The following is a 27,283-nucleotide window of genomic DNA, read 5'->3' on the forward strand; positions in this document are numbered from 1 at the left end:
CACGGGAATTATTATTTTTTTATCTCTCAACCTGTCCAAGAGGCCTGCTGCCCGCCGCACTCGCCGCCGGGCCGGCCCGCACCCCGCCATTGAGACTGAACGGGGATTATTATTTTTTTTAACTCGGCCTCCGGGCCGGGGCGGGCTTCGCCCCCGGTACCTCCAGCCGCTTCTATTTACGCGCGCCGCGTTCCAACATATTCACCCCGGCCAAGAGGCCTATTCCCCGGCCCGCACCCCGCCATTGAGACTGCACGGGAATTATTATTTTTTTATCTCTCAACCTGTCCAAGAGGCCTGCTGCCCGCCGCACTCGCCGCCGGGCCGGCCCGCACCCCGCCATTGAGACTGAACGGGGATTATTATTTTTTTTAACTCGGCCTCCGGGCCGGGGCGGGCTTCGCCCCCGGTACCTCCAGCCGCTTCTATTTACGCGCGCCGCGTTCCAACATATTCACCCCGGCCAAGAGGCCTATTCCCCGGCCCGCACCCCGCCATTGAGACTGCAAGGGAATTATTATTTTTTTATCTCTCAACCTGTCCAAGAGGCCTGCTGCCCGCCGCAATCGCCGCCGGGCCGGCCCGCACCCCGCCATTGAGACTGAACGGGGATTATTATTTTTTTTAACTCGGCCTCCGGGCCGGGGCGGGCTTCGCCCCCGGTACCTCCAGCCGCTTCTATTTACGCGCGCCGCGTTCCAACATATTCACCCCGGCCAAGAGGCCTATTCCCCGGCCCGCACCCCGCCATTGAGACTGCACGGGAATTATTATTTTTTTATCTCTCAACCTGTCCAAGAGGCCTGCTGCCCGCCGCACTCGCCGCCGGGCCGGCCCGCACCCCGCCATTGAGACTGAACGGGGATTATTATTTTTTTTAACTCGGCCTCCGGGCCGGGGCGGGCTTCGCCCCCGGTACCTCCAGCCGCTTCTATTTACGCGCGCCGCGTTCCAACATATTCACCCCGGCCAAGAGGCCTATTCCCCGGCCCGCACCCCGCCATTGAGACTGCATGGGAATTATTATTTTTTTATCTCTCAACCTGTCCAAGAGGCCTGCTGCCCGCCGCAATTGCCGCCGGGCCGGCCCGCACCCTGCCATTGAGACTGAACGGGAATTATTATTTTTTTATCTCTCAACCTGTCCAAGAGGCCTGCTGCCCGCCGCACTCGCCGCCGGGCCGGCCCGCACCCTGCCATTGAGACTGAACGGGGATTATTTATTTTTTTAACTTGGCCGCCGGGCCGGGGCGGGCATCGCCCCCGGTACCTCCAGCCGCTACTATTTCCGCGGGCCGTGTTCCAACACTATTCACCCCGGCCAAGAGGCCTATTCCCCGGCCCGCACCCCGCCATTGAGACTGCATGGGAATTATTATTTTTTTATCTCTCAACCTGTCCAAGAGGCCTGCTGCCCGCCGCAATCGCCGCCGGGCCGGCCCGCACCCTGCCATTGAGACTGAACGGGATTATTTATTTTTTTAACTTGGCCGCCGGGCCGGGGCGGGCGTCGCCCCCGGTACCTCCAGCCGCTTCTATTTACGCGCGCCGCGTTCCAACATATTCACCCCGGCCAAGAGGCCTCTTCCCCGGCCACACTCGTCCGCCGGGCCGGCCCGCACCCCGCCATTGAGACTGCACGGGAATTATTATTTTTTTATCTCTCAACCTGTCCAAGAGGCCTGCTGCCCGCCGCACTCGCCGCCGGGCCGGCCCGCACCCCGCCATTGAGACTGAACGGGGATTATTATTTTTTTTAACTCGGCCTCCGGGCCGGGGCGGGCTTCGCCCCCGGTACCTCCAGCCGCTTCTATTTACGCGCGCCGCGTTCCAACATATTCACCCCGGCCAAGAGGCCTATTCCCCGGCCCGCACCCCGCCATTGAGACTGCAAGGGAATTATTATTTTTTTATCTCTCAACCTGTCCAAGAGGCCTGCTGCCCGCCGCAATTGCCGCCGGGCCGGCCCGCACCCTGCCATTGAGACTGAACGTTATTATTATTTTTTTATCTCTCAACCTGTCCAAGAGGCCTGCTGCCCGCCGCAATCGCCGCCGGGCCGGCCCGCACCCCGCCATTGAGACTGAACGGGGATTATTATTTTTTTTAACTCGGCCTCCGGGCCGGGGCGGGCTTCGCCCCCGGTACCTCCAGCCGCTTCTATTTACGCGCGCCGCGTTCCAACATATTCACCCCGGCCAAGAGGCCTATTCCCCGGCCCGCACCCCGCCATTGAGACTGCACGGGAATTATTATTTTTTTTTATCTCTCAACCTGTCCAAGAGGCCTGCTGCCCGCCGCACTCGCCGCCGGGCCGGTCCGCACCCCGCCATTGAGACTGAACGGGGATTATTATTTTTTTTAACTCGGCCTCCGGGCCGGGGCGGGCTTCGCCCCCGGTACCTCCAGCCGCTTCTATTTACGCGCGCCGCGTTCCAACATATTCACCCCGGCCAAGAGGCCTATTCCCCGGCCCGCACCCCGCCATTGAGACTGCAAGGGAATTATTATTTTTTTATCTCTCAACCTGTCCAAGAGGCCTGCTGCCCGCCGCAATTGCCGCCGGGCCGGCCCGCACCCTGCCATTGAGACTGAACGGGGATTATTTATTTTTTTAACTTGGCCGCCGGGCCAGGGCGGGCATCGCCCCCGGTACCTCCAGCCGCTTCTATTTACGCGCGCCGCGTTCCAACATATTCACCCCGGCCAAGAGGCCTATTCCCCGGCCCGCACCCCGCCATTGAGACTGCATGGGAATTATTATTTTTTTATCTCTCAACCTGTCCAAGAGGCCTGCTGCCCGCCGCAATCGCCGCCGGGCCGGCCCGCGCCCTGCCATTGAGACTGAACGGGATTATTTATTTTTTTAACTTGGCCGCCGGGCCGGGGCGGGCATCGCCCCCGGTACCTCCATCCGCTACTATTTCCGCGGGCCGTGTTCCAACACTATTCACCCCGGCCAAGAGGCCTATTCCCCGGCCCGCACCCCGCCATTGAGACTGCACGGGAATTATTATTTTTTTATCTCTCAACCTGTCCAAGAGGCCTGCTGCCCGCCGCACTCGCCGCCGGGCCGGCCCGCACCCCGCCATTGAGACTGAACGGGGATTATTATTTTTTTTAACTCGGCCTCCGGGCCGGGGCGGGCTTCGCCCCCGGTACCTCCAGCCGCTTCTATTTACGCGCGCCGCGTTCCAACATATTCACCCCGGCCAAGAGGCCTATTCCCCGGCCCGCACCCCGCCATTGAGACTGCACGGGAATTATTATTTTTTTATCTCTCAACCTGTCCAAGAGGCCTGCTGCCCGCCGCACTCGCCGCCGGGCCGGCCCGCACCCCGCCATTGAGACTGAACGGGGATTATTATTTTTTTTAACTCGGCCTCCGGGCCGGGGCGGGCTTCGCCCCCGGTACCTCCAGCCGCTTCTATTTACGCGCGCCGCGTTCCAACATATTCACCCCGGCCAAGAGGCCTATTCCCCGGCCCGCACCCCGCCATTGAGACTGCAAGGGAATTATTATTTTTTTATCTCTCAACCTGTCCAAGAGGCCTGCTGCCCGCCGCAATCGCCGCCGGGCCGGCCCGCACCCCGCCATTGAGACTGAACGGGGATTATTATTTTTTTTAACTCGGCCTCCGGGCCGGGGAGGGCTTCGCCCCCGGTACCTCCAGCCGCTTCTATTTACGCGCGCCGCGTTCCAACATATTCACCCCGGCCAAGAGGCCTATTCCCCGGCCCGCACCCCGCCATTGAGACTGCACGGGAATTATTATTTTTTTATCTCTCAACCTGTCCAAGAGGCCTGCTGCCCGCCGCACTCGCCGCCGGGCCGGCCCGCACCCCGCCATTGAGACTGAACGGGGATTATTATTTTTTTTAACTCGGCCTCCGGGCCGGGGCGGGCTTCGCCCCCGGTACCTCCAGCCGCTTCTATTTACGCGCGCCGCGTTCCAACATATTCACCCCGGCCAAGAGGCCTATTCCCCGGCCCGCACCCCGCCATTGAGACTGCATGGGAATTATTATTTTTTTATCTCTCAACCTGTCCAAGAGGCCTGCTGCCCGCCGCAATTGCCGCCGGGCCGGCCCGCACCCTGCCATTGAGACTGAACGGGAATTATTATTTTTTTATCTCTCAACCTGTCCAAGAGGCCTGCTGCCCGCCGCACTCGCCGCCGGGCCGGCCCGCACCCTGCCATTGAGACTGAACGGGGATTATTTATTTTTTTAACTTGGCCGCCGGGCCGGGGCGGGCATCGCCCCCGGTACCTCCAGCCGCTACTATTTCCGCGGGCCGTGTTCCAACACTATTCACCCCGGCCAAGAGGCCTATTCCCCGGCCCGCACCCCGCCATTGAGACTGCACGGGAATTATTATTTTTTTATCTCTCAACCTGTCCAAGAGGCCTGCTGCCCGCCGCACTCGCCGCCGGGCCGGCCCGCACCCCGCCATTGAGACTGAACGGGGATTATTATTTTTTTTAACTCGGCCTCCGGGCCGGGGCGGGCTTCGCCCCCGGTACCTCCAGCCGCTTCTATTTACGCGCGCCGCGTTCCAACATATTCACCCCGGCCAAGAGGCCTATTCCCCGGCCCGCACCCCGCCATTGAGACTGCATGGGAATTATTATTTTTTTATCTCTCAACCTGTCCAAGAGGCCTGCTGCCCGCCGCAATTGCCGCCGGGCCGGCCCGCACCCTGCCATTGAGACTGAACGGGAATTATTATTTTTTTATCTCTCAACCTGTCCAAGAGGCCTGCTGCCCGCCGCACTCGCCGCCGGGCCGGCCCGCACCCTGCCATTGAGACTGAACGGGGATTATTTATTTTTTTAACTTGGCCGCCGGGCCGGGGCGGGCATCGCCCCCGGTACCTCCAGCCGCTACTATTTCCGCGGGCCGTGTTCCAACACTATTCACCCCGGCCAAGAGGCCTATTCCCCGGCCCGCACCCCGCCATTGAGACTGCATGGGAATTATTATTTTTTTATCTCTCAACCTGTCCAAGAGGCCTGCTGCCCGCCGCAATCGCCGCCGGGCCGGCCCGCACCCTGCCATTGAGACTGAACGGGATTATTTATTTTTTTAACTTGGCCGCCGGGCCGGGGCGGGCTTCGCCCCCGGTACCTCCAGCCGCTTCTATTTACGCGCGCCGCGTTCCAACATATTCACCCCGGCCAAGAGGCCTCTTCCCCGGCCACACTCGTCCGCCGGGCCGGCCCGCACCCCGCCATTGAGACTGCACGGGAATTATTATTTTTTTATCTCTCAACCTGTCCAAGAGGCCTGCTGCCCGCCGCACTCGCCGCCGGGCCGGCCCGCACCCCGCCATTGAGACTGAACGGGGATTATTATTTTTTTTAACTCGGCCTCCGGGCCGGGGCGGGCTTCGCCCCCGGTACCTCCAGCCGCTTCTATTTACGCGCGCCGCGTTCCAACATATTCACCCCGGCAAAGAGGCCTCTTCCCCGGCCACACTCGTCCGCCGGGCCGGCCCGCACCCCGCCATTGAGACTGCACGGGAATTATTATTTTTTTATCTCTCAACCTGTCCAAGAGGCCTGCTGCCTGGCCCCAATCGCCGCAGGGCCGGCCCGCACCCTGCCATTGAGACTGAACGGGGATTATTTATTTTTTTAACTTGGCCGCCGGCCCGGGACGGGCATCGCCCCCGGTACCTCCAGCCGCTACTATTTCCGCGGGCCGTGTTCCAACACTATTCACCCCGGCCAAGAGGCCTATTCCCCGGCCCGCAACCCGCCATTGAAACTGCATGGGAATTATTATTTTTTTATCTCTCAACCTGTCCAAGAGGCCTGCTGCCCGCCGCAATCGCCGCCGGGCCGGCCCGCACCCCGCCATTGAGACTGAACGGGGATTATTATTTTTTTTAACTCGGCCTCCGGGCCGGGGCGGGCTTCGCCCCCGGTACCTCCAGCCGCTTCTATTTACGCGCGCCGCGTTCCAACATATTCACCCCGGCCAAGAGGCCTATTCCCCGGCCCGCACCCCGCCATTGAGACTGCAAGGGAATTATTATTTTTTTATCTCTCAACCTGTCCAAGAGGCCTGCTGCCCGCCGCAATCGCCGCCGGGCCGGCCCGCACCCCGCCATTGAGACTGAACGGGGATTATTATTTTTTTTAACTCGGCCTCCGGGCCGGGGCGGGCTTCGCCCCCGGTACCTCCAGCCGCTTCTATTTACGCGCGCCGCGTTCCAACATATTCACCCCGGCCAAGAGGCCTATTCCCCGGCCCGCACCCCGCCATTGAGACTGCACGGGAATTATTATTTTTTTATCTCTCAACCTGTCCAAGAGGCCTGCTGCCCGCCGCACTCGCCGCCGGGCCGGCCCGCACCCCGCCATTGAGACTGAACGGGGATTATTATTTTTTTTAACTCGGCCTCCGGGCCGGGGCGGGCTTCGCCCCCGGTACCTCCAGCCGCTTCTATTTACGCGCGCCGCGTTCCAACATATTCACCCCGGCCAAGAGGCCTATTCCCCGGCCCGCACCCCGCCATTGAGACTGCATGGGAATTATTATTTTTTTATCTCTCAACCTGTCCAAGAGGCCTGCTGCCCGCCGCAATTGCCGCCGGGCCGGCCCGCACCCTGCCATTGAGACTGAACGGGAATTATTATTTTTTTATCTCTCAACCTGTCCAAGAGGCCTGCTGCCCGCCGCAATCGCCGCCGGGCCGGCCCGCACCCTGCCATTGAGACTGAACGGGATTATTTATTTTTTTAACTTGGCCGCCGGGCCGGGGCGGGCTTCGCCCCCGGTACCTCCAGCCGCTTCTATTTACGCGCGCCGCGTTCCAACATATTCACCCCGGCCAAGAGGCCTCTTCCCCGGCCACACTCGTCCGCCGGGCCGGCCCGCACCCCGCCATTGAGACTGCACGGGAATTATTATTTTTTTATCTCTCAACCTGTCCAAGAGGCCTGCTGCCCGCCGCACTCGCCGCCGGGCCGGCCCGCACCCCGCCATTGAGACTGAACGGGGATTATTATTTTTTTTAACTCGGCCTCCGGGCCGGGGCGGGCTTCGCCCCCGGTACCTCCAGCCGCTTCTATTTACGCGCGCCGCGTTCCAACATATTCACCCCGGCAAAGAGGCCTCTTCCCCGGCCACACTCGTCCGCCGGGCCGGCCCGCACCCCGCCATTGAGACTGCACGGGAATTATTATTTTTTTATCTCTCAACCTGTCCAAGAGGCCTGCTGCCCGCCGCAATCGCCGCCGGGCCGGCCCGCACCCTGCCATTGAGACTGAACGGGGATTATTTATTTTTTTAACTTGGCCGCCGGCCCGGGACGGGCATCGCCCCCGGTACCTCCAGCCGCTACTATTTCCGCGGGCCGTGTTCCAACACTATTCACCCCGGCCAAGAGGCCTATTCCCCGGCCCGCAACCCGCCATTGAAACTGCATGGGAATTATTATTTTTTTATCTCTCAACCTGTCCAAGAGGCCTGCTGCCCGCCGCAATCGCCGCCGGGCCGGCCCGCACCCTGCCATTGAGACTGAACGGGGATTTTTTTTTTTTTTAACTTGGCCGCCGGGCCGGGGTGGGCATCGCCCCCGGTACCTCCAGCCGCTACTATTTCCGCGGGCCGTGTTCCAACACTATTCACCCCGGCCAAGAGGCCTATTCCCCGGCCCGCACCCCGCCATTGAGACTGCACGGGAATTATTATTTTTTTATCTCTCAACCTGTCCAAGAGGCCTGCTGCCCGCCGCACTCGCCGCCGGGCCGGCCCGCACCCCGCCATTGAGACTGAACGGGGATTATTATTTTTTTTAACTCGGCCTCCGGGCCGGGGCGGGCTTCGCCCCCGGTACCTCCAGCCGCTTCTATTTATGCGCGCCGCGTTCCAACATATTCACCCCGGCCAAGAGGCCTATTCCCCGGCCCGCACCCCGCCATTGAGACTGCATGGGAATTATTATTTTTTTATCTCTCAACCTGTCCAAGAGGCCTGCTGCCCGCCGCAATCGCCGCCGGGCCGGCCCGCACCCTGCCATTGAGACTGAACGGGATTATTTATTTTTTTAACTTGGCCGCCGGGCCGGGGCGGGCATCGCCCCCGGTACCTCCAGCCGCTACTATTTCCGCGGGCCGTGTTCCAACACTATTCACCCCGGCCAAGAGGCCTATTCCCCGGCCCGCACCCCGCCATTGAGACTGCACGGGAATTATTATTTTTTTATCTCTCAACCTGTCCAAGAGGCCTGCTGCCCGCCGCAATCGCCGCCGGGCCGGCCCGCACCCTGCCATTGAGACTGAACGGGATTATTTATTTTTTTAACTTGGCCGCCGGCCCGGGACGGGCATCGCCCCCGGTACCTCCAGCCGCTACTATTTCCGCGGGCCGTGTTCCAACACTATTCACCCCGGCCAAGAGGCCTATTCCCCGGCCCGCACCCCGCCATTGAAACTGCATGGGAATTATTATTTTTTTATCTCTCAACCTGTCCAAGAGGCCTGCTGCCCGCCGCACTCGCCGCCGGGCCGGCCCGCACCCCGCCATTGAGACTGAACGGGGATTATTATTTTTTTTAACTCGGCCTCCGGGCCGGGGCGGGCTTCGCCCCCGGTACCTCCAGCCGCTTCTATTTACGCGCGCCGCGTTCCAACATATTCACCCCGGCCAAGAGGCCTATTCCCCGGCCCGCACCCCGCCATTGAGACTGCATGGGAATTATTATTTTTTTATCTCTCAACCTGTCCAAGAGGCCTGCTGCCCGCCGCAATTGCCGCCGGGCCGGCCCGCACCCTGCCATTGAGACTGAACGGGAATTATTATTTTTTTATCTCTCAACCTGTCCAAGAGGCCTGCTGCCCGCCGCACTCGCAGCCGGGCCGGCCCGCACCCTGCCATTGAGACTGAACGGGGAATATTTATTTTTTTAACTTGGCCGCCGGGCCGGGGCGGGCATCGCCCCCGGTACCTCCAGCCGCTACTATTTCCGCGGGCCGTGTTCCAACACTATTCACCCCGGCCAAGAGGCCTATTCCCCGGCCCGCACCCCGCCATTGAGACTGCATTGGAATTATTATTTTTTTATCTCTCAACCTGTCCAAGAGGCCTGCTGCCCGCCGCAATCGCCGCCGGGCCGGCCCGCACCCTGCCATTGAGACTGAACGGGGATTTTTTTTTTTTTTAACTTGGCCGCCGGGCCGGGGCGGGCATCGCCCCCGGTACCTCCAGCCGCTACTATTTCCGCGGGCCGTGTTCCAACACTATTCACCCCGGCCAAGAGGCCTATTCCCCGGCCCGCACCCCGCCATTGAGACTGCACGGGAATTATTATTTTTTTATCTCTCAACCTGTCCAAGAGGCCTGCTGCCCGCCGCACTCGCCGCCGGGCCGGCCCGCACCCCGCCATTGAGACTGAACGGGGATTATTATTTTTTTTAACTCGGCCTCCGGGCCGGGGCGGGCTTCGCCCCCGGTACCTCCAGCCGCTTCTATTTATGCGCGCCGCGTTCCAACATATTCACCCCGGCCAAGAGGCCTATTCCCCGGCCCGCACCCCGCCATTGAGACTGCATGGGAATTATTATTTTTTTATCTCTCAACCTGTCCAAGAGGCCTGCTGCCCGCCGCAATCGCCGCCGGGCCGGCCCGCACCCTGCCATTGAGACTGAACGGGATTATTTATTTTTTTAACTTGGCCGCCGGGCCGGGGCGGGCATCGCCCCCGGTACCTCCAGCCGCTACTATTTCCGCGGGCCGTGTTCCAACACTATTCACCCCGGCCAAGAGGCCTATTCCCCGGCCCGCACCCCGCCATTGAGACTGCACGGGAATTATTATTTTTTTATCTCTCAACCTGTCCAAGAGGCCTGCTGCCCGCCGCAATCGCCGCCGGGCCGGCCCGCACCCTGCCATTGAGACTGAACGGGATTATTTATTTTTTTAACTTGGCCGCCGGCCCGGGACGGGCATCGCCCCCGGTACCTCCAGCCGCTACTATTTCCGCGGGCCGTGTTCCAACACTATTCACCCCGGCCAAGAGGCCTATTCCCCGGCCCGCACCCCGCCATTGAAACTGCATGGGAATTATTATTTTTTTATCTCTCAACCTGTCCAAGAGGCCTGCTGCCCGCCGCACTCGCCGCCGGGCCGGCCCGCACCCCGCCATTGAGACTGAACGGGGATTATTATTTTTTTTAACTCGGCCTCCGGGCCGGGGCGGGCTTCGCCCCCGGTACCTCCAGCCGCTACTATTTCCGCGGGCCGTGTTCCAACACTATTCACCCCGGCCAAGAGGCCTATTCCCCGGCCCGCACCCCGCCATTGAGACTGCACGGGAATTATTATTTTTTTATCTCTCAACCTGTCCAAGAGGCCTGCTGCCCGCCGCACTCGCCGCCGGGCCGGCCCGCACCCCGCCATTGAGACTGAACGGGGATTATTATTTTTTTTAACTCGGCCTCCGGGCCGGGGCGGGCTTCGCCCCCGGTACCTCCAGCCGCTTCTATTTATGCGCGCCGCGTTCCAACATATTCACCCCGGCCAAGAGGCCTATTCCCCGGCCCGCACCCCGCCATTGAGACTGCATGGGAATTATTATTTTTTTATCTCTCAACCTGTCCAAGAGGCCTGCTGCCCGCCGCAATCGCCGCCGGGCCGGCCCGCACCCTGCCATTGAGACTGAACGGGATTATTTATTTTTTTAACTTGGCCGCCGGGCCGGGGCGGGCATCGCCCCCGGTACCTCCAGCCGCTACTATTTCCGCGGGCCGTGTTCCAACACTATTCACCCCGGCCAAGAGGCCTATTCCCCGGCCCGCACCCCGCCATTGAGACTGCACGGGAATTATTATTTTTTTATCTCTCAACCTGTCCAAGAGGCCTGCTGCCCGCCGCAATCGCCGCCGGGCCGGCCCGCACCCTGCCATTGAGACTGAACGGGATTATTTATTTTTTTAACTTGGCCGCCGGCCCGGGACGGGCATCGCCCCCGGTACCTCCAGCCGCTACTATTTCCGCGGGCCGTGTTCCAACACTATTCACCCCGGCCAAGAGGCCTATTCCCCGGCCCGCACCCCGCCATTGAAACTGCATGGGAATTATTATTTTTTTATCTCTCAACCTGTCCAAGAGGCCTGCTGCCCGCCGCACTCGCCGCCGGGCCGGCCCGCACCCCGCCATTGAGACTGAACGGGGATTATTATTTTTTTTAACTCGGCCTCCGGGCCGGGGCGGGCTTCGCCCCCGGTACCTCCAGCCGCTACTATTTCCGCGGGCCGTGTTCCAACACTATTCACCCCGGCCAAGAGGCCTATTCCCCGGCCCGCACCCCGCCATTGAGACTGCACGGGAATTATTATTTTTTTATCTCTCAACCTGTCCAAGAGGCCTGCTGCCCGCCGCACTCGCCGCCGGGCCGGCCCGCACCCCGCCATTGAGACTGAACGGGGATTATTATTTTTTTTAACTCGGCCTCCGGGCCGGGGCGGGCTTCGCCCCCGGTACCTCCAGCCGCTTCTATTTACGCGCGCCGCGTTCCAACATATTCACCCCGGCCAAGAGGCCTATTCCCCGGCCCGCACCCCGCCATTGAGACTGCACGGGAATTATTATTTTTTTATCTCTCAACCTGTCCAAGAGGCCTGCTGCCCGCCGCACTCGCCGCCGGGCCGGCCCGCACCCCGCCATTGAGACTGAACGGGGATTATTTATTTTTTTAACTTGGCCGCCGGGCCGGGGCGGGCATCGCCCCCGGTACCTCCAGCCGCTACTATTTCCGCGGGCCGTGTTCCAACACTATTCACCCCGGCCAAGAGGCCTATTCCCCGGCCCGCACCCCGCCATTGAGACTGCATAGGAATTATTATTTTTTTATCTCTCAACCTGTCCAAGAGGCCTGCTGCCCGCCGCAATCGCCGCCGGGCCGGCCCGCACCCTGCCATTGAGACTGAACGGGATTATTTATTTTTTTAACTTGGCCGCCGGGCCGGGGCGGGCATCGCCCCCGGTACCTCCAGCCGCTACTATTTCCGCGGGCCGTGTTCCAACACTATTCACCCCGGCCAAGAGGCCTATTCCCCGGCCCGCACCCCGCCATTGAGACTGCACGGGAATTATTATTTTTTTATCTCTCAACCTGTCCAAGAGGCCTGCTGCCCGCCGCACTCGCCGCCGGGCCGGCCCGCACCCCGCCATTGAGACTGAATGGGGATTATTATTTTTTTTAACTCGGCCTCCGGGCCGGGGCGGGCTTCGCCCCCGGTACCTCCAGCCGCTTCTATTTACGCGCGCCGCGTTCCAACATATTCACCCCGGCCAAGAGGCCTCTTCCCCGGCCACACTCGTCCGCCGGGCCGGCCCGCACCCCGCCGTTGAGACTGCACGGGAATTATTATTTTTTTATCTCTCAACCTGTCCAAGAGGCCTGCTGCCCGCCGCACTCGCCGCCGGGCCGGCCCGCACCCCGCCATTGAGACTGAACGGGGATTATTATTTTTTTTAACTCGGCCTCCGGGCCGGGGCGGGCTTCGCCCCCGGTACCTCCAGCCGCTTCTATTTACGCGCGCCGCGTTCCAACATATTCACCCCGGCCAAGAGGCCTCTTCCCCGGCCACACTCGTCCGCCGGGCCGGCCCGCACCCCGCCGTTGAGACTGCACGGGAATTATTATTTTTTTATCTCTCAACCTGTCCAAGAGGCCTGCTGCCCGCCGCACTCGCCGCCGGGCCGGACCGCACCCCGCCATTGAGACTGAACGGGATTATTTTTTTTTTTAACTCGGCCTCCGGGCCGGGGCGGGCTTCGCCCCCGGTACCTCCAGCCGCTTCTATTTACGCGCGCCGCGTTCCAACATATTCACCCCGGCCAAGAGGCCTATTCCCCGGCCCGCACCCCGCCATTGAGACTGCACGGGAATTATTATTTTTTTATCTCTCAACCTGTCCAAGAGGCCTGCTGCCCGCCGCACTCGCCGCCGGGCCGGCCCGCACCCCGCCATTGAGACTGAACGGGGATTATTATTTTTTTTAACTCGGTCTCCGGGCCGGGGCGGGCTTCGCCCCCGGTACCTCCAGCCGCTTCTATTTACGCGCGCCGCGTTCCAACATATTCACCCCGGCCAAGAGACCTATTCCCCGGCCCGCACCCCGCCATTGAGACTGCATGGGAATTATTATTTTTTTATCTCTCAACCTGTCCAAGAGGCCTGCTGCCCGCCGCAATCGCCGCCGGGCCGGCCCGCACCCTGCCATTGAGACTGAACGGGATTATTTATTTTTTTAACTTGGCCGCCGGGCCGGGGCGGGCATCGCCCCCGGTACCTCCAGCCGCTACTATTTCCGCGGGCCGTGTTCCAACACTATTCACCCCGGCCAAGAGGCCTATTCCCCGGCCCGCACCCCGCCATTGAGACTGCACGGGAATTATTATTTTTTTATCTCTCAACCTGTCCAAGAGGCCTGCTGCCCGCCGCACTCGCCGCCGGGCCGGCCCGCACCCCGCCATTGAGACTGAACGGGGATTATTATTTTTTTTAACTCGGCCTCCGGGCCGGGGCGGGCTTCGCCCCCGGTACCTCCAGCCGCTTGTATTTACGCGCGCCGCGTTCCAACATATTCACCCCGGCCAAGAGGCCTATTCCCCGGCCCGCACCCCGCCATTGAGACTGCACGGGAATTATTATTTTTTTATCTCTCAACCTGTCCAAGAGGCCTGCTGCCCGCCGCACTCGCCGCCGGGCCGGCCCGCACCCCGCCATTGAGACTGAACGGGGATTATTATTTTTTTTAACTCGGCCTCCGGGCCGGGGCGGGCTTCGCCCCCGGTACCTCCAGCCGCTTCTATTTACGCGCGCCGCGTTCCAACATATTCACCCCGGCCAAGAGGCCTATTCCCCGGCCCGCACCCCGCCATTGAGACTGCAAGGGAATTATTATTTTTTTATCTCTCAACCTGTCCAAGAGGCCTGGTGCCCGCCGCAATTGCCGCCGGGCCGGCCCGCACCCTGCCATTGAGACTGAACGGGATTATTTATTTTTTTAACTTGGCCGCCGGGCCGGGGCGGGCATCGCCCCCGGTACCTCCAGCCGCTACTATTTCCGCGGGCCGTGTTCCAACACTATTCACCCCGGCCAAGAGGCCTATTCCCCGGCCCGCACCCCGCCATTGAGACTGCACGGGAATTATTATTTTTTTATCTCTCAACCTGTCCAAGAGGCCTGCTGCCCGCCGCACTCGCTGCCGGGCCGGCCCGCACCCCGCCATTGAGACTGAACGGGGATTATTATTTTTTTTAACTCGGCCTCCGGGCCGGGGCGGGCTTCGCCCCCGGTACCTCCAGCCGCTTCTATTTACGCGCGCCGCGTTCCAACATATTCACCCCGGCCAAGAGGCCTATTCCCCGGCCCGCACCCCACCATTGAGACTGCATGGGAATTATTATTTTTTTATCTCTCAACCTGTCCAAGAGGCCTGCTGCCCGCCGCAATCGCCGCCGGGCCGGCCCGCACCCTGCCATTGAGACTGAACGGGATTATTTATTTTTTTAACTTGGCCGCCGGGCCGGGGCGGGCATCGCCCCCGGTACCTCCAGCCGCTACTATTTCCGCGGGCCGTGTTCCAACACTATTCACCCCGGCCAAGAGGCCTATTCCCCGGCCCGCACCCCGCCATTGAGACTGCACGGGAATTATTATTTTTTTATCTCTCAACCTGTCCAAGAGGCCTGCTGCCCGCCGCACTCGCCGCCGGGCCGGCCCGCACCCCGCCATTGAGACTGAACGGGGATTATTATTTTTTTTAACTCGGCCTCCGGGCCGGGGCGGGCTTCGCCCCCGGTACCTCCAGCCGCTTCTATTTACGCGCGCCGCGTTCCAACATATTCACCCCGGCCAAGAGGCCTATTCCCCGGCCCGCACCCCGCCATTGAGACTGCACGGGAATTATTATTTTTTTATCTCTCAACCTGTCCAAGAGGCCTGCTGCCCGCCGCACTCGCCGCCGGGCCGGCCCGCACCCCGCCATTGAGACTGAACGGGGATTATTATTTTTTTTAACTCGGCCTCCGGGCCGGGGCGGGCTTCGCCCCCGGTACCTCCAGCCGCTTCTATTTACGCGCGCCGCGTTCCAACATATTCACCCCGGCCAAGAGGCCTATTCCCCGGCCCGCACCCCGCCATTGAGACTGCAAGGGAATTATTATTTTTTTATCTCTCAACCTGTCCAAGAGGCCTGCTGCCCGCCGCAATTGCCGCCGGGCCGGCCCGCACCCTGCCATTGAGACTGAACGTTATTATTATTTTTTTATCTCTCAACCTGTCCAAGAGGCCTGCTGCCCGCCGCAATCGCCGCCGGGCCGGCCCGCACCCCGCCATTGAGACTGAACGGGGATTATTATTTTTTTTAACTCGGCCTCCGGGCCGGGGCGGGCTTCGCCCCCGGTACCTCCAGCCGCTTCTATTTACGCGCGCCGCGTTCCAACATATTCACCCCGGCCAAGAGGCCTATTCCCCGGCCCGCACCCCGCCATTGAGACTGCACGGGAATTATTATTTTTTTTATCTCTCAACCTGTCCAAGAGGCCTGCTGCCCGCCGCACTCGCCGCCGGGCCGGTCCGCACCCCGCCATTGAGACTGAACGGGGATTATTATTTTTTTTAACTCGGCCTCCGGGCCGGGGCGGGCTTCGCCCCCGGTACCTCCAGCCGCTTCTATTTACGCGCGCCGCGTTCCAACATATTCACCCCGGCCAAGAGGCCTATTCCCCGGCCCGCACCCCGCCATTGAGACTGCAAGGGAATTATTATTTTTTTATCTCTCAACCTGTCCAAGAGGCCCGCTGCCCGCCGCAATTGCCGCCGGGCCGGCCCGCACCCTGCCATTGAGACTGAACGGGGATTATTTATTTTTTTAACTTGGCCGCCGGGCCAGGGCGGGCATCGCCCCCGGTACCTCCAGCCGCTACTATTTCCGCCGGCCGTGTTCCAACACTATTCACCCCGGCCAAGAGGCCTATTCCCCGGCCCGCACCCCGCCATTGAGACTGCACGGGAATTATTATTTTTTTATCTCTCAACCTGTCCAAGAGGCCTGCTGCCCGCCGCACTCGCTGCCGGGCCGGCCCGCACCCCGCCATTGAGACTGAACGGGGATTATTATTTTTTTTAACTCGGCCTCCGGGCCGGGGCGGGCTTCGCCCCCGGTACCTCCAGCCGCTTCTATTTACGCGCGCCGCGTTCCAACATATTCACCCCGGCCAAGAGGCCTATTCCCTGGCCCGCACCCCGCCATTGAGACTGCATGGGAATTATTATTTTTTTATCTCTCAACCTGTCCAAGAGGCCTGCTGCCCGCCGCAATCGCCGCCGGGCCGGCCCGCGCCCTGCCATTGAGACTGAACGGGATTATTTATTTTTTTAACTTGGCCGCCGGGCCGGGGCGGGCATCGCCCCCGGTACCTCCAGCCGCTACTATTTCCGCGGGCCGTGTTCCAACACTATTCACCCCGGCCAAGAGGCCTATTCCCCGGCCCGCACCCCGCCATTGAGACTGCACGGGAATTATTATTTTTTTATCTCTCAACCTGTCCAAGAGGCCTGCTGCCCGCCGCACTCGCCGCCGGGCCGGCCCGCACCCCGCCATTGAGACTGAACGGGGATTATTATTTTTTTTAACTCGGCCTCCGGGCCGGGGCGGGCTTCGCCCCCGGTACCTCCAGCCGCTTCTATTTACGCGCGCCGCGTTCCAACATATTCACCCCGGCCAAGAGGCCTATTCCCCGGCCCGCACCCCGCCATTGAGACTGCACGGGAATTATTATTTTTTTTATCTCTCAACCTGTCCAAGAGGCCTGCTGCCCGCCGCACTCGCCGCCGGGCCGGTCCGCACCCCGCCATTGAGACTGAACGGGGATTATTATTTTTTTTAACTCGGCCTCCGGGCCGGGGCGGGCTTCGCCCCCGGTACCTCCAGCCGCTTCTATTTACGCGCGCCGCGTTCCAACACTATTCACCCCGGCCAAGAGGCCTATTCCCCGGCCCGCACCCCGCCATTGAGACTGCACGGGAATTATTATTTTTTTATCTCTCAACCTGTCCAAGAGGCCTGCTGCCCGCCGCACTCGCTGCCGGGCCGGCCCGCACCCCGCCATTGAGACTGAACGGGGATTATTTTTTTTTTTAACTCCGCCTCCGGGCCGGGGCGGGCTTCGCCCCCGGTACCTCCAGCCGCTTCTATTTACGCGCGCCGCGTTCCAACATATTCACCCCGGCCAAGAGGCCTATTCCCCGGCCCGCACCCCGCCATTGAGACTGCATGGGAATTATTATTTTTTTATCTCTCAACCTGTCCAAGAGGCCTGCTGCCCGCCGCAATCGCCGCCGGGCCGGCCCGCGCTCTGCCATTGAGACTGAACGGGATTATTTATTTTTTTAACTTGGCCGCCAGGCCGGGGCGGGCATCGCCCCCGGTACCTCCATCCGCTACTATTTCCGCGGGCCGTGTTCCAACACTATTCACCCCGGCCAAGAGGCCTATTCCCCGGCCCGCACCCCGCCATTGAGACTGCACGGGAATTATTATTTTTTTATCTCTCAACCTGTCCAAGAGGCCTGCTGCCCGCCGCACTCGCCGCCGGGCCGGCCCGCACCCCGCCATTGAGACTGAACGGGGATTATTATTTTTTTTAACTCGGCCTCCGGGCCGGGGCGGGCTTCGCCCCCGGTACCTCCAGCCGCTTCTATTTACGCGCGCCGCGTTCCAACATATTCACCCCGGCCAAGAGGCCTATTCCCCGGCCCGCACCCCGCCATTGAGACTGCACGGGAATTATTATTTTTTTATCTCTCAACCTGTCCAAGAGGCCTGCTGCCCGCCGCACTCGCCGCCGGGCCGGCCCGCACCCCGCCATTGAGACTGAACGGGGATTATTATTTTTTTTAACTCGGCCTCCGGGCCGGGGCGGGCTTCGCCCCCGGTACCTCCAGCCGCTTCTATTTACGCGCGCCGCGTTCCAACATATTCACCCCGGCCAAGAGGCCTATTCCCCGGCCCGCACCCCGCCATTGAGACTGCATGGGAATTATTATTTTTTTATCTCTCAACCTGTCCAAGAGGCCTGCTGCCCGCCGCAATCGCCGCCGGGCCGGCCCGCACCCTGCCATTGAGACTGAACGGGGATTTTTTTTTTTTTAACTTGGCCGCCGGGCCGGGGTGGGCATCGCCCCCGGTACCTCCAGCCGCTACTATTTCCGCGGGCCGTGTTCCAACACTATTCACCCCGGCCAAGAGGCCTATTCCCCGGCCCGCACCCCGCCATTGAGACTGCACGGGAATTATTATTTTTTTATCTCTCAACCTGTCCAAGAGGCCTGCTGCCCGCCGCACTCGCCGCCGGGCCGGCCCGCACCCCGCCATTGAGACTGAACGGGGATTATTATTTTTTTTAACTCGGCCTCCGGGCCGGGGCGGGCTTCGCCCCCGGTACCTCCAGCCGCTTCTATTTATGCGCGCCGCGTTCCAACATATTCACCCCGGCCAAGAGGCCTATTCCCCGGCCCGCACCCCGCCATTGAGACTGCATGGGAATTATTATTTTTTTATCTCTCAACCTGTCCAAGAGGCCTGCTGCCCGCCGCAATCGCCGCCGGGCCGGCCCGCACCCTGCCATTGAGACTGAACGGGATTATTTATTTTTTTAACTTGGCCGCCGGGCCGGGGCGGGCATCGCCCCCGGTACCTCCAGCCGCTACTATTTCCGCGGGCCGTGTTCCAACACTATTCACCCCGGCCAAGAGGCCTATTCCCCGGCCCGCACCCCGCCATTGAGACTGCACGGGAATTATTATTTTTTTATCTCTCAACCTGTCCAAGAGGCCTGCTGCCCGCCGCAATCGCCGCCGGGCCGGCCCGCACCCTGCCATTGAGACTGAACGGGATTATTTATTTTTTTAACTTGGCCGCCGGCCCGGGACGGGCATCGCCCCCGGTACCTCCAGCCGCTACTATTTCCGCGGGCCGTGTTCCAACACTATTCACCCCGGCCAAGAGGCCTATTCCCCGGCCCGCACCCCGCCATTGAAACTGCATGGGAATTATTATTTTTTTATCTCTCAACCTGTCCAAGAGGCCTGCTGCCCGCCGCACTCGCCGCCGGGCCGGCCCGCACCCCGCCATTGAGACTGAACGGGGATTATTATTTTTTTTAACTCGGCCTCCGGGCCGGGGCGGGCTTCGCCCCCGGTACCTCCAGCCGCTTCTATTTACGCGCGCCGCGTTCCAACATATTCACCCCGGCCAAGAGGCCTATTCCCCGGCCCGCACCCCGCCATTGAGACTGCACGGGAATTATTATTTTTTTATCTCTCAACCTGTCCAAGAGGCCTGCTGCCCGCCGCACTCGCCGCCGGGCCGGCCCGCACCCCGCCATTGAGACTGAACGGGGATTATTATTTTTTTTAACTCGGCCTCCGGGCCGGGGCGGGCTTCGCCCCCGGTCCCTCCAGCCGCTTCTATTTACGCGCGCCGCGTTCCAACATATTCACCCCGGCCAAGAGGCCTATTCCCCGGCCCGCACCCCGCCATTGAGACTGCATGGGAATTATTATTTTTTTATCTCTCAACCTGTCCAAGAGGCCTGCTGCCCGCCGCAATTGCCGCCGGGCCGGCCCGCACCCTGCCATTGAGACTGAACGGGAATTATTATTTTTTTATCTCTCAACCTGTCCAAGAGGCCTGCTGCCCGCCGCACTCGCCGCCGGGCCGGCCCGCACCCTGCCATTGAGACTGAACGGGGATTATTTATTTTTTTAACTTGGCCGCCGGGCCGGGGCGGGCATCGCCCCCGGTACCTCCAGCCGCTACTATTTCCGCGGGCCGTGTTCCAACACTATTCACCCCGGCCAAGAGGCCTATTCCCCGGCCCGCACCCCGCCATTGAGACTGCATGGGAATTATTATTTTTTTATCTCTCAACCTGTCCAAGAGGCCTGCTGCCCGCCGCAATCGCCGCCGGGCCGGCCCGCACCCTGCCATTGAGACTGAACGGGATTATTTATTTTTTTAACTTGGCCGCCGGGCCGGGGCGGGCTTCGCCCCCGGTACCTCCAGCCGCTTCTATTTACGCGCGCCGCGTTCCAACATATTCACCCCGGCCAAGAGGCCTCTTCCCCGGCCACACTCGTCCGCCGGGCCGGCCCGCACCCCGCCATTGAGACTGCACGGGAATTATTATTTTTTTATCTCTCAACCTGTCCAAGAGGCCTGCTGCCCGCCGCACTCGCCGCCGGGCCGGCCCGCACCCCGCCATTGAGACTGAACGGGGATTATTATTTTTTTTAACTCGGCCTCCGGGCCGGGGCGGGCTTCGCCCCCGGTACCTCCAGCCGCTTCTATTTACGCGCGCCGCGTTCCAACATATTCACCCCGGCAAAGAGGCCTCTTCCCCGGCCACACTCGTCCGCCGGGCCGGCCCGCACCCCGCCATTGAGACTGCACGGGAATTATTATTTTTTTATCTCTCAACCTGTCCAAGAGGCCTGCTGCCCGCCGCAATCGCCGCCGGGCCGGCCCGCACCCTGCCATTGAGACTGAACGGGGATTATTTATTTTTTTAACTTGGCCGCCGGCCCGGGACGGGCATCGCCCCCGGTACCTCCAGCCGCTACTATTTCCGCGGGCCGTGTTCCAACACTATTCACCCCGGCCAAGAGGCCTATTCCCCGGCCCGCAACCCGCCATTGAAACTGCATGGGAATTATTATTTTTTTATCTCTCAACCTGTCCAAGAGGCCTGCTGCCCGCCGCAATCGCCGCCGGGCCGGCCCGCACCCTGCCATTGAGACTGAACGGGGATTTTTTTTTTTTTAACTTGGCCGCCGGGCCGGGGTGGGCATCGCCCCCGGTACCTCCAGCCGCTACTATTTCCGCGGGCCGTGTTCCAACACTATTCACCCCGGCCAAGAGGCCTATTCCCCGGCCCGCACCCCGCCATTGAGACTGCACGGGAATTATTATTTTTTTATCTCTCAACCTGTCCAAGAGGCCTGCTGCCCGCCGCAATCGCCGCCGGGCCGGCCCGCACCCTGCCATTGAGACTGAACGGGGATTATTTATTTTTTTAACTTGGCCGCCGGCCCGGGACGGGCATCGCCCCCGGTACCTCCAGCCGCTACTATTTCCGCGGGCCGTGTTCCAACACTATTCACCCCGGCCAAGAGGCCTATTCCCCGGCCCGCAACCCGCCATTGAAACTGCATGGGAATTATTATTTTTTTATCTCTCAACCTGTCCAAGAGGCCTGCTGCCCGCCGCAATCGCCGCCGGGCCGGCCCGCACCCTGCCATTGAGACTGAACGGGGATTTTTTTTTTTTTAACTTGGCCGCCGGGCCGGGGTGGGCATCGCCCCCGGTACCTCCAGCCGCTACTATTTCCGCGGGCCGTGTTCCAACACTATTCACCCCGGCCAAGAGGCCTATTCCCCGGCCCGCACCCCGCCATTGAGACTGCACGGGAATTATTATTTTTTTATCTCTCAACCTGTCCAAGAGGCCTGCTGCCCGCCGCACTCGCCGCCGGGCCGGCCCGCACCCCGCCATTGAGACTGAACGGGGATTATTATTTTTTTTAACTCGGCCTCCGGGCCGGGGCGGGCTTCGCCCCCGGTACCTCCAGCCGCTTCTATTTATGCGCGCCGCGTTCCAACATATTCACCCCGGCCAAGAGGCCTATTCCCCGGCCCGCACCCCGCCATTGAGACTGCATGGGAATTATTATTTTTTTATCTCTCAACCTGTCCAAGAGGCCTGCTGCCCGCCGCAATTGCCGCCGGGCCGGCCCGCACCCTGCCATTGAGACTGAACGGGAATTATTATTTTTTTATCTCTCAACCTGTCCAAGAGGCCTGCTGCCCGCCGCACTCGCAGCCGGGCCGGCCCGCACCCTGCCATTGAGACTGAACGGGGAATATTTATTTTTTTAACTTGGCCGCCGGGCCGGGGCGGGCATCGCCCCCGGTACCTCCAGCCGCTACTATTTCCGCGGGCCGTGTTCCAACACTATTCACCCCGGCCAAGAGGCCTATTCCCCGGCCCGCACCCCGCCATTGAGACTGCATGGGAATTATTATTTTTTTATCTCTCAACCTGTCCAAGAGGCCTGCTGCCCGCCGCAATCGCCGCCGGGCCGGCCCGCACCCTGCCATTGAGACTGAACGGGATTATTTATTTTTTTAACTTGGCCGCCGGGCCGGGGCGGGCATCGCCCCCGGTACCTCCAGCCGCTACTATTTCCGCGGGCCGTGTTCCAACACTATTCACCCCGGCCAAGAGGCCTATTCCCCGGCCCGCACCCCGCCATTGAGACTGCACGGGAATTATTATTTTTTTATCTCTCAACCTGTCCAAGAGGCCTGCTGCCCGCCGCACTCGCCGCCGGGCCGGCCCGCACCCCGCCATTGAGACTGAACGGGGATTATTATTTTTTTTAACTTGGCCGCCGGCCCGGGACGGGCATCGCCCCCGGTACCTCCAGCCGCTACTATTTCCGCGGGCCGTGTTCCAACACTATTCACCCCGGCCAAGAGGCCTATTCCCCGGCCCGCAACCCGCCATTGAAACTGCATGGGAATTATTATTTTTTTATCTCTCAACCTGTCCAAGAGGCCTGCTGCCCGCCGCAATCGCCGCCGGGCCGGCCCGCACCCTGCCATTGAGACTGAACGGGGATTTTTTTTTTTTTAACTTGGCCGCCGGGCCGGGGTGGGCATCGCCCCCGGTACCTCCAGCCGCTACTATTTCCGCGGGCCGTGTTCCAACACTATTCACCCCGGCCAAGAGGCCTATTCCCCGGCCCGCACCCCGCCATTGAGACTGCACGGGAATTATTATTTTTTTATCTCTCAACCTGTCCAAGAGGCCTGCTGCCCGCCGCACTCGCCGCCGGGCCGGCCCGCACCCCGCCATTGAGACTGAACGGGGATTATTATTTTTTTTAACTCGGCCTCCGGGCCGGGGCGGGCTTCGCCCCCGGTACCTCCAGCCGCTTCTATTTATGCGCGCCGCGTTCCAACATATTCACCCCGGCCAAGAGGCCTATTCCCCGGCCCGCACCCCGCCATTGAGACTGCATGGGAATTATTATTTTTTTATCTCTCAACCTGTCCAAGAGGCCTGCTGCCCGCCGCAATTGCCGCCGGGCCGGCCCGCACCCTGCCATTGAGACTGAACGGGAATTATTATTTTTTTATCTCTCAACCTGTCCAAGAGGCCTGCTGCCCGCCGCACTCGCAGCCGGGCCGGCCCGCACCCTGCCATTGAGACTGAACGGGGAATATTTATTTTTTTAACTTGGCCGCCGGGCCGGGGCGGGCATCGCCCCCGGTACCTCCAGCCGCTACTATTTCCGCGGGCCGTGTTCCAACACTATTCACCCCGGCCAAGAGGCCTATTCCCCGGCCCGCACCCCGCCATTGAGACTGCACGGGAATTATTATTTTTTTATCTCTCAACCTGTCCAAGAGGCCTGCTGCCCGCCGCAATCGCCGCCGGGCCGGCCCGCACCCTGCCATTGAGACTGAACGGGGATTATTTATTTTTTTAACTTGGCCGCCGGCCCGGGACGGGCATCGCCCCCGGTACCTCCAGCCGCTACTATTTCCGCGGGCCGTGTTCCAACACTATTCACCCCGGCCAAGAGGCCTATTCCCCGGCCCGCAACCCGCCATTGAAACTGCATGGGAATTATTATTTTTTTATCTCTCAACCTGTCCAAGAGGCCTGCTGCCCGCCGCAATCGCCGCCGGGCCGGCCCGCACCCTGCCATTGAGACTGAACGGGGATTTTTTTTTTTTTAACTTGGCCGCCGGGCCGGGGTGGGCATCGCCCCCGGTACCTCCAGCCGCTACTATTTCCGCGGGCCGTGTTCCAACACTATTCACCCCGGCCAAGAGGCCTATTCCCCGGCCCGCACCCCGCCATTGAGACTGCACGGGAATTATTATTTTTTTATCTCTCAACCTGTCCAAGAGGCCTGCTGCCCGCCGCACTCGCCGCCGGGCCGGCCCGCACCCCGCCATTGAGACTGAACGGGGATTATTATTTTTTTTAACTCGGCCTCCGGGCCGGGGCGGGCTTCGCCCCCGGTACCTCCAGCCGCTTCTATTTATGCGCGCCGCGTTCCAACATATTCACCCCGGCCAAGAGGCCTATTCCCCGGCCCGCACCCCGCCATTGAGACTGCATGGGAATTATTATTTTTTTATCTCTCAACCTGTCCAAGAGGCCTGCTGCCCGCCGCAATTGCCGCCGGGCCGGCCCGCACCCTGCCATTGAGACTGAACGGGAATTATTATTTTTTTATCTCTCAACCTGTCCAAGAGGCCTGCTGCCCGCCGCACTCGCAGCCGGGCCGGCCCGCACCCTGCCATTGAGACTGAACGGGGAATATTTATTTTTTTAACTTGGCCGCCGGGCCGGGGCGGGCATCGCCCCCGGTACCTCCAGCCGCTACTATTTCCGCGGGCCGTGTTCCAACACTATTCACCCCGGCCAAGAGGCCTATTCCCCGGCCCGCACCCCGCCATTGAGACTGCATGGGAATTATTATTTTTTTATCTCTCAACCTGTCCAAGAGGCCTGCTGCCCGCCGCAATCGCCGCCGGGCCGGCCCGCACCCTGCCATTGAGACTGAACGGGATTATTTATTTTTTTAACTTGGCCGCCGGGCCGGGGCGGGCATCGCCCCCGGTACCTCCAGCCGCTACTATTTCCGCGGGCCGTGTTCCAACACTATTCACCCCGGCCAAGAGGCCTATTCCCCGGCCCGCACCCCGCCATTGAGACTGCACGGGAATTATTATTTTTTTATCTCTCAACCTGTCCAAGAGGCCTGCTGCCCGCCGCACTCGCCGCCGGGCCGGCCCGCACCCCGCCATTGAGACTGAACGGGGATTATTATTTTTTTTAACTTGGCCGCCGGCCCGGGACGGGCATCGCCCCCGGTACCTCCAGCCGCTACTATTTCCGCGGGCCGTGTTCCAACACTATTCACCCCGGCCAAGAGGCCTATTCCCCGGCCCGCAACCCGCCATTGAAACTGCATGGGAATTATTATTTTTTTATCTCTCAACCTGTCCAAGAGGCCTGCTGCCCGCCGCAATCGCCGCCGGGCCGGCCCGCACCCTGCCATTGAGACTGAACGGGGATTTTTTTTTTTTTAACTTGGCCGCCGGGCCGGGGTGGGCATCGCCCCCGGTACCTCCAGCCGCTACTATTTCCGCGGGCCGTGTTCCAACACTATTCACCCCGGCCAAGAGGCCTATTCCCCGGCCCGCACCCCGCCATTGAGACTGCACGGGAATTATTATTTTTTTATCTCTCAACCTGTCCAAGAGGCCTGCTGCCCGCCGCACTCGCCGCCGGGCCGGCCCGCACCCCGCCATTGAGACTGAACGGGGATTATTATTTTTTTTAACTCGGCCTCCGGGCCGGGGCGGGCTTCGCCCCCGGTACCTCCAGCCGCTTCTATTTATGCGCGCCGCGTTCCAACATATTCACCCCGGCCAAGAGGCCTATTCCCCGGCCCGCACCCCGCCATTGAGACTGCATGGGAATTATTATTTTTTTATCTCTCAACCTGTCCAAGAGGCCTGCTGCCCGCCGCAATTGCCGCCGGGCCGGCCCGCACCCTGCCATTGAGACTGAACGGGAATTATTATTTTTTTATCTCTCAACCTGTCCAAGAGGCCTGCTGCCCGCCGCACTCGCAGCCGGGCCGGCCCGCACCCTGCCATTGAGACTGAACGGGGAATATTTATTTTTTTAACTTGGCCGCCGGGCCGGGGCGGGCATCGCCCCCGGTACCTCCAGCCGCTACTATTTCCGCGGGCCGTGTTCCAACACTATTCACCCCGGCCAAGAGGCCTATTCCCCGGCCCGCACCCCGCCATTGAGACTGCATGGGAATTATTATTTTTTTATCTCTCAACCTGTCCAAGAGGCCTGCTGCCCGCCGCAATCGCCGCCGGGCCGGCCCGCACCCTGCCATTGAGACTGAACGGGGATTTTTTTTTTTTTAACTTGGCCGCCGGGCCGGGGTGGGCATCGCCCCCGGTACCTCCAGCCGCTACTATTTCCGCGGGCCGTGTTCCAACACTATTCACCCCGGCCAAGAGGCCTATTCCCCGGCCCGCACCCCGCCATTGAGACTGCACGGGAATTATTATTTTTTTATCTCTCAACCTGTCCAAGAGGCCTGCTGCCCGCCGCACTCGCCGCCGGGCCGGCCCGCACCCCGCCATTGAGACTGAACGGGGATTATTATTTTTTTTAACTCGGCCTCCGGGCCGGGGCGGGCTTCGCCCCCGGTACCTCCAGCCGCTTCTATTTACGCGCGCCGCGTTCCAACATATTCACCCCGGCCAAGAGGCCTCTTCCCCGGCCACACTCGTCCGCCGGGCCGGCCCGCACCCCGCCGTTGAGACTGCACGGGAATTATTATTTTTTTATCTCTCAACCTGTCCAAGAGGCCTGCTGCCCGCCGCAATTGCCGCCGGGCCGGCCCGCACCCTGCCATTGAGACTGAACGGGGATTATTTATTTTTTTAACTTGGCCGCCGGGCCAGGGCGGGCATCGCCCCCGGTACCTCCAGCCGCTACTATTTCCGCCGGCCGTGTTCCAACACTATTCACCCCGGCCAAGAGGCCTATTCCCCGGCCCGCACCCCGCCATTGAGACTGCACGGGAATTATTATTTTTTTATCTCTCAACCTGTCCAAGAGGCCTGCTGCCCGCCGCACTCGCCGCCGGGCCGGCCCGCACCCCGCCATTGAGACTGAACGGGGATTATTATTTTTTTTAACTCGGCCTCCGGGCCGGGGCGGGCTTCGCCCCCGGTACCTCCAGCCGCTTCTATTTACGCGCGCCGCGTTCCAACATATTCACCCCGGCCAAGAGGCCTATTCCCCGGCCCGCACCCCGCCATTGAGACTGCATGGGAATTATTATTTTTTTATCTCTCAACCTGTCCAAGAGGCCTGCTGCCCGCCGCAATCGCCGCCGGGCCGGCCCGCACCCTGCCATTGAGACTGAACGGGATTATTTATTTTTTTAACTTGGCCGCCAGGCCGGGGCAGGCATCGCCCCCGGTACCTCCAGCCGCTACTATTTCCGCGGGCCGTGTTCCAACACTATTCACCCCGGCCAAGAGGCCTATTCCCCGGCCCGCACCCCGCCATTGAGACTGCACGGGAATTATTATTTTTTTATCTCTCAACCTGTCCAAGAGGCCTGCTGCCCGCCGCA

This window comes from Hippocampus zosterae, unplaced genomic scaffold, assembly GCF_025434085.1.
Source record: "Hippocampus zosterae strain Florida unplaced genomic scaffold, ASM2543408v3 HiC_scaffold_23, whole genome shotgun sequence".
Lineage (NCBI taxonomy): Eukaryota > Metazoa > Chordata > Actinopteri > Syngnathiformes > Syngnathidae > Hippocampus > Hippocampus zosterae.